The sequence below is a fragment of the Hylobates moloch genome, unplaced genomic scaffold, assembly GCF_009828535.3.
Source record: "Hylobates moloch isolate HMO894 unplaced genomic scaffold, HMol_V3 SCAFFOLD_10, whole genome shotgun sequence".
Taxonomy (NCBI): domain Eukaryota; kingdom Metazoa; phylum Chordata; class Mammalia; order Primates; family Hylobatidae; genus Hylobates; species Hylobates moloch.
The window spans coordinates 31,278,169-31,286,384 of NW_026652285.1; the positions used below are offsets into that span (position 1 = coordinate 31,278,169).

Genomic DNA, 8,216 nt, shown 5'->3' on the forward strand with positions numbered 1-8,216 from the left:
TCACAGAAGGCTTGTGGGATTAAATGGGATGTTGTAAATTAAGTTTAGCCCTGTGCCTGGCGTTAAGTTGGTGGCTATAATAGAAGAAAAGCTATGACAAAACACAAACCTAAGGAACACCCTCACTAAAGACTTCTTCTGGCCCTGCTACCTGCTTATCTTGCTCTTCATTGCCTCTGTTTGGTAGAGAGTGGAGTGAGCAACACAACTGGAAAACAGGAAGAAATAGAAAGCATTAAAAAATGGTAAAATGAAAGTAAAACTGTCACTATTGGAAGGTAGTATGACTGTATTCCTGAAAAACCCAAGGTAATCAACTAAAATTTACTACTACTAGTAGGTGGGGGGAGAGAGAGAGAGAGCAAGAGAGAGGGAGAGAGAGAGAGAGAATTCAGTCAGGTAGCACAATATAAAAATTGATAGCAGAAATAAAAAACTTTTGTATATACAAATGACAATTAGATGATCTATTGGAGAAGATCCCCTTTACAATAGCAACACAAGGAATAAATACCCAGAAACAAAATATGTAAAACCTTGAGAAAAAAGGTAAACCATTTTCAAATATATAAATGCAATCCTTTTTTTTGGAGACAGAATCTTGCCCTGTCACCCAGGCTGGAGTGCAGTGGCACAGTCTTGGCTCACTGCAACTTCGCCTCCTGGGTTCAAGTGATTTTCCTGCCTCAGCCTCCGTAGTAGCTGGGATTACAGGCACCCACCACCATGCCTGGCTAATTTTTGTATTTTTACAAAATACAAAATAGGGTTTCACCATGTTGGCCAGGCTGATCTTGAACTCCTGACCTCAGGTGACCCGCCAGCCTCGGCCTCCCAAAGTGCTGGGATTATAGGCGTGAGCCACCGTGCCTGGCCATAAATGCAATCTTGAACAAATAGATATACCATATTCTAAGGGATAGAAAGACTCAACAATTCTTCCCAAGGTAATTTATAAACTAATGTGATCCCAACGAAAATGCCAATAGATTTCTCTGGTTAGGGGGCCCAATTAGACAAGCTGATTCTAAATTTATGGTTGAAGGTAAGCAAAAATATCCAGGAAAACTCTTAAAAGAAAGAACTATAATAGCACTGAGATTAGTGCTGTCAGTTAATAAGAGACTATATAGTCTTAATAATTAAAACAGTATGGTACTTATGCATAAACAGACTGACAGACAAACAGAGCAGAACAAAATGTCCAGGAATAGAGCATGTATATATTAGTATATGAGAGAGGTAGCATCTCAAATCAGTAGAATAAACATGTATCTTTTGAATAAATGGTTTTAGGACAACTGGCTAGCCTTCTTGAAAAAGATAGGCAAATTCATAGGTTGTGTCATATACTTGGGTTAACTTCAAATTAATAGAGGATTTAATTTGAAAAAATCATATATAAATACTGCATACATGAAAATAGTAGAAGAATACATGGAATGATTCTTTTAGAACCTTATTGAGAGGAAAGACTTTCTAGTTAAGACAATGAAACCATAAAATAAAGGATTACTTTATTCTACTACACAGAATAAATATAGTGTGTTTTGCATGGTATAACACACTATAATCAAAGCCAAAAGAAAAACTACAACCTGAAAAAGTTGCAAACCTTATTAGACAAAACACTGATTTGCCTTATATGTAAAGAGTACCCAATGACCCAACAGAAAAATTGGCAAATAACATAAACAGTCCACAGAAAAAGAAATACTAATGACCCTTAAAGACATGAAAAGATGGTCAAACTTATAAAATAGATGCAGATTAAAATCACACCTTTTTTCTCACAGCAGATTGACAAAATTCAAAAGTTTCATGGCACACTCTTTTGGCAAGATGACGACATACTGCAAGCTCACACTTTGTTGGTGAGAGTGCAAAATGGTACAATTCCTGCGGAGAAAAATTTTAGAAGTATTTATTATAAATTTCAAATATATTTTCCTTTTGACCCAATAATCCCAATTCTGATAATTATTCTCACATTTAAGTCTGTCTTGACAATAGCTTTTCAGAGGACCCAAATTAACACATATGCTTTGTGTGTGAAAGGTGGAAAAAATAAGAATGTATTCATATTTGCCTATATTTATACAAAAAAACACCAGAAAGATATAGAAGAAAAGAAGTTAGGGGAAGCAATAGAAATGGGATGGTGGTATGGGTTAGGTGGAGAAAGGCAAGAGGGCAACACTTTTGAAATCGTGTGAGTGTATTATCTATGCAAAAAAAAATTAAAGGCTCTTAAGGTAACTCTTGGAGAAAGATTTTTAAAATTTATTGTGGCTGGGCTTGGTGGCTCACGCCTATAATCCCAGCACTTTGGGAGGCTGAGGTGGGTGTATTACTTGAGGTCAGGAGTTCAAGACCGTTCAACATGGTGAAACCCCGTCTCTACTAAAAATACAAAATTAGCCAAGCATTGTGGCGCACGCCTGTAATCCCAGCTACTCGGGAGGCTGAGGCAGGAGAATCACTTGAAACCAGGAGGTAGAGGTTGCAGTGAACTGAGATTGAGCCATTGCACTCCAGCCTGGGTGACAAGAGCGAAACTTTGTCTCAAAGTAAATAAATAAATAAATAAATAAATAAATAAATAAATATCTATCTATTGTGAAATACAGTCATGTGTCACTTAGTGACAGGGATACATTCTAACAAATGAGTCACTGGACAATTTCATTGTTGTGCCAGCATCATAGACTGCATTTACACAAACCTAGATGGTATAGCCTACTACATGCTGAGGCTATATATTGTGTAGTCTATTGCTGCTAGGCTATAAATCTATACGGCATGTTACTGTACTGAATACTGTAGGCAGTTGTAACAAAATGGTAAGTATTTGTATGCCTGAACATAGAAAAGGTACAGAAAAAATACAGTTGAATCTTACGAGACCACCATTGTGTATGCAGTCCATCATTAACCAAAAAGTTATTATGTGGTACATGACTATAATTATAGACTTATGGAAAATTACAAAGATAGTACAGAGAGGACATATATGCCTTTTGCTTAGGTTTTCCCCAGTGGTTACATTTTATGTAACTATAGTAAAATAATCAGAACCAGGAAATTTACATTTATATAATGTATGTGATAACTTTATGCCATTTTATCACATGTGTAGATGTGTGTAACCACTACTGCTATCAAGGTACAGAACTATTCCATCATTATAAATAATCAGGAGAAAGATTTTGATTGTACATACTAGACAGAAAGCTGACAGCTGTAGTATTAGGAATTTAGGTCTGAACCAGGGTTCAAACCCAGAATGATTTGTTTTAAAGAAAACATTTGGTGGTACATTTCTCCAAGGGTAAGGTTGCGGAGGCTTCAGTCAAATAGATCAATAAAATGTCCCTGTCCCCATCCTCATTTTGAGATTGGCTGAGACATGCTAGGATTTAAGATTAAAAGCTGCGTTTTACTATGGAAATTCATCAAGATAATAGCCGTTAAACTACACCAGGTGCTAAATATTGAGAAAGCTAATTTGAAAGCTGATTCTTAATTCTGAACATTAAATCAGCCTTACAAGGGTTTCAGCTCAGGTTTCAGCTGAGGTTTCAGCTCAGATTTCAGTATCTTTATGCCATAAGAACAAGTTATAATGAATTAAATTAAACTCCCCAGGTTATAATGAATTAAATTAAACTCCCCAAGAGACTGATTCCTAGGATCAGTCAACAATGCGTAAGATCCTTGCTGATGGGAATGTGAACTGTAAAAACTCTTCTGGAGGGAAATTTCCTTAGAGATATCAAAGGCTTTAAAATATGCCAATTTTTAGACTTAATAATTTCACTTTTTGAAATTTTTCCTAAGGAAATAATTGTGTGTATAAAAATTGATTACCTAGTATGTTTATCAAATGATTTATGAGAAGAAAACTGGAAACAACCTACGTGACTGGTTTGAACCTAAAAGGCTAAGGACTTGCAGAGAGGAAGGTCGGACAAAAACCTTTTATGGAGTAATAGTTAGCTATGTGTATTTATACAAGATATATAAAAAAAGATTAAAGAAGAATGAATAAAAATGATTTAAAAATGACAAAAAAGTAGGTAAGTAAGTAGGAAAATAAAAATGGAAAATATTCTTTCTATACGTGAACACACATTTAATCTCAAAATTCTTTTTAAAATTACACATTAAAAAGGAATCCTCACTGAACTAAATTTAGTAAGTGGATGATGGAGTGTGGAGCCAGGTTTCTTACTACTGGAGTGGGAATTTGCAGATGAGCAGGGGAGGAGCTAGCATGATCCATGTACTAGTGGATTACAGTTGGCAATACCAGTATGACCTCATGTTTAGCTTAATATAGACACATATGGTTACAAATAGAAATATGTAGAAATATTTACAAATATGTGTATATATACCGGTTAGTATACATACCTATTTCCTTGCTCTATCAGCTGAGAGGGTCTAAAAGACCAGGAGTACCAGTAGCAATGAGCATATCTAGCTCTCAGAGTTTTTTTTTTTTGAGATGGAATTTTGCTCTTGTTGCCCAGGCTGGAGTGCAACCACGCGATCTCGGCTCACCGCAACCTCCGCCTCGCAGGTTCAAGCGATTCTTCTGCCTCAGCCTCCCAGATAGCTGGGACTACAGGCATGTGACACCACGCCCAGATAGTTTTGTATTTTTAGTAGAGACGGGGTTTCTCTATGTTGGTCAGGCTGGTCTCGAACTCCCAACCTCAGATGATACGCCCTTCTTGGCCTCCCAAAGTGCTGGGATTACAGGCGTGAGCCACCGTGTCTGGCCCAGAGTTTGGTTTTTAATACCATCCTCCAATAAAAGGAAGCAGGGCTTCTTAGAGAAATGGCTGATTTTAGGACTGGGTCAGAAAACATGCAAGATGAGCTTGAAGCATCTTCTAGTGCCAGAAAGAAACAAGTGCTAAGAAAAAAAAAAAAATTGGTGGAGATGTCAAGGGAATACAGAAGTCAACTGCAAGAGTTCCCAATGACTAAGCCTGGAATAATTTGAGAAACAAAATAAATAAAGCAATGTTGGATTACAATCCAAAGGATAAAACAAATATCACAAGTCTACACTGATATAAATAAATGATTGAATAAACAAATAAATGGGGGAGAATAAATAAGTAAATTGGAGAGAAGAGTATGTACCCTTGATATGATATGATGAAAATGGCATTTTAGATTTGCAATCTTTCTCCCCAGAACCCATAACCCCAGTCTAATTATGAGAAAAACATCCAACAAATTCCAGTAGAGGAGCCTCCTACAAAATATTTGACCAATATTTCTCAAAACTGTCAAGGTCATAAAAAACAAGGAACATCTGATAAACTGTCACAGGCAAGAGGAACCTGAGGATTTATGACAACTAAATGTAATGTGGGGTCCTGGATGGGATCCAGGGATGGAAAAGAGACATTGGGTAAAAACTAAGGAAATCTGAGTAAAATGTGGACTTAATGAATAATGATGTATCAATATCAGTATATTAATGGTAGCAAATGTATTATACTAATGTAAGATGTCATCAACAGGTGACTACATGCAAAAATGCAGCTGGACCTTTACCTTATACTATACACAGAAATTAACTCAAAATGAGTCAGAGACCTAAATGTAGAGCTAAATAAGACTCTTGGCAGAAAACATCAGGGAAAAACTTTATGACATTGGATTTGGCAATGATTTCTTGGCTGTGACACCAAAAGCACAGATGATACCAAAAGATAAAGATGTAACTTGAACTTCATCAAAATCAAAAAGTTTTGTGCATCAAAAGACACTATCAACAGAGTGAAAAGTCAACGCACAGAATGGGATAAAATACTTGCAAATCATGTATCTGATGAGGGATTGCTATCCAGAATATATGCAGAACTCCTACAATACAGCAACAAAAACAAACAAACAATCCAATGTGAACATGGGAAAAAGACTTGGGAAGGCATTTCTTTAAAGAAGATATAGAAATAAGCCAAACCGGCCGAGTGTGGTGGTTTACACCTGTAATCCCAGTACTTTTGAAGGCCGAGGTGGGTGGATCACCTGAGGTCAGGAGTTGGAGACTAGCCTGGCCAACATGGTGAAACCCTGTCTCCACTAAAAATACAAAAAAATTAGCTGGGAGCAGTGGTGGGCGCCTGTAATCCCAACTATTCGGGAAGCTGAGACAGGAGAATCGCTTGAACCTGGGAAGCAGAGGTTGCAGTGAGCGGAGATCGTGCCACTGCACTCCAGCCTAGGCGACAAGAGCGAGACTCCATCACACACACACACACACACACACACACACACACACACACACAAAGCCAAACCACACTGAAAGATGTTTGATATCAGGAATTAATAGGGAAATTATGCAAATCCAAACAACAGTGATTTGTACTTCACACCCACTAGGATGGCTAATATTAATAATAATAATAATTGTTGGTAAGGATGTGCAGAAATTGGAACCCTGGTGCATTGCGTCTGGAAATGTAAAATGTTACAGTTGTTGGGGAGAACGGTATGGTAGTTCCTCAAAAAATTAAAGAATTACCATATGATCCAGCAATTCTACTTTTGGGAATATACCAAGAATAATTGAAAATGGGGACTTGAAGAGATATTCGTACACCCATTTGTAGCAGTATTATTTACAATAACCAAAAGGTGGAAGCAATCCGAATATTCTTCAGCAGATGAAGAGATAAACAATATATATATAATAGAATATTATTCAGCCTTAAAGAGGGATGAAATTCTAATACATGCTACAACACAGATGAACCTTGAAGATTTTATACTAAGTGATATAAGGACACAAAAGGACAGATATTATATGATTCCACTTATATAAGGTACCTAGAATAGTCAAATTCATAGAGACAGAAAGAATACTTGTTAGCAGGGACTGGAAAAAAGGGAGTAATGGAGAGTGATTGTTTAATGTGTACAGAGTTCCAGTTGGGATAATGAAAATTTCTGGATATGGATGGTGGTGATGGTTGTACAGCAGTGGGAATGTACTTAATGCCGGTGAACTTTACACTCAACCATGATTAAAATAGCAAATTTTATGTTTGGTATATTTTACTACAATAAACATATATATGTGATTGGGTGTGAGGTACATGGAAACTGTACTATCTTCTCATTTTTTCAGTATATCTAAAAACGTTCTAAAAGTAAAGTCTATTTTAAAACAATTAATCCTTGTTTCCCAAAGGGTTAAACATAGATACCACAGGACTCAGCAATTCCATTCCTAGATATTTGCCCAAGAGAAATGAAAACATATGTCCACACAAAAATTTGTACACAAATGCTCATGACAGCACTATTTATAATAGCCTCCAAATGAAACCAGCCTAAATGTCCAGCACTGAATATCCATTCATTGTTGTATATCCATATATTGAAATATTATTTGGCAATAAAAAGGAATGAAGTAGTTACAGAGAATGTTGCCACATGGATGAACCTTGAAAAGATGCTAAATAAAAGGAGCCAATCAGAGAAGACCACATACTATATGATTCCACTTATATAAAATGTCCAGAATAGGCAAATCCGTGGAGATAGAAAATAGATTAGTGGCTGCCAGAGGCTGGGGTGTTTGAAGGAAATTTTAGGAGTGATTGCCAACAGGAATCAACGGGGTTTCTCTTAGAGGGATGAAAATATTCTAAAATAATTTTGGTGATGGTTGCAAAATTCTGAACATACTAAAAATCATAGAATTGTATATTTTAACTGTACTCTTAAAACTTACTTTTAGGATGGAAATTCCACAACTGGAGGAGTAATCCAAGATTACATGCCACTGTTTCCACCCAGAACCTTGCTCTGGAACCCCAATAATTTATAAATTTGGCTGCTTTATGGTGTCCCATATGTCATGAAGGCTCTGCCCATTCTATTATACCCTTTTATTTATCTGACTGGACTATTTCAAAATACTTATCTTCAAGTTCAGAGATTCTTTCTTCTTTGACCTAGTCTATTGTTAAGGTGTTTGAATGTATTTTGCATTTCATTAAATAAATTATTGAGTTCCAGAATTTTTGTTGGTTCTTGTTTGTATTTATCTATCTCTTTAGTAAATTTCTCATTCATATCCTGAATTGTTTTCTGATTTCTCTGTATTGTTTTTCAGAATTCTCTTGTATCTCACTGAGCTTCATCTAAATCAATAATTTGAATTATTTTTCTGAGATCTCGTG

At 36.2% G+C, this 8,216-nt stretch overlaps 1 long non-coding RNA gene across 1 annotated transcript in view; it reads left to right on the forward strand.

The window, feature by feature from the left end:
• The window catches only part of LOC131384327 (uncharacterized), a 29,070-nt gene extending 21,136 nt beyond the window's left edge, over positions 1 to 7,934 (forward strand). Inside the window, exon 4 of the long non-coding RNA XR_009215058.1 lies at positions 7,772 to 7,934. This is a non-coding gene — a long non-coding RNA (uncharacterized LOC131384327). The remainder of the gene's footprint in view (positions 1 to 7,771) is intronic.
• Positions 7,935 to 8,216: the final 282 nt, after the last annotated feature.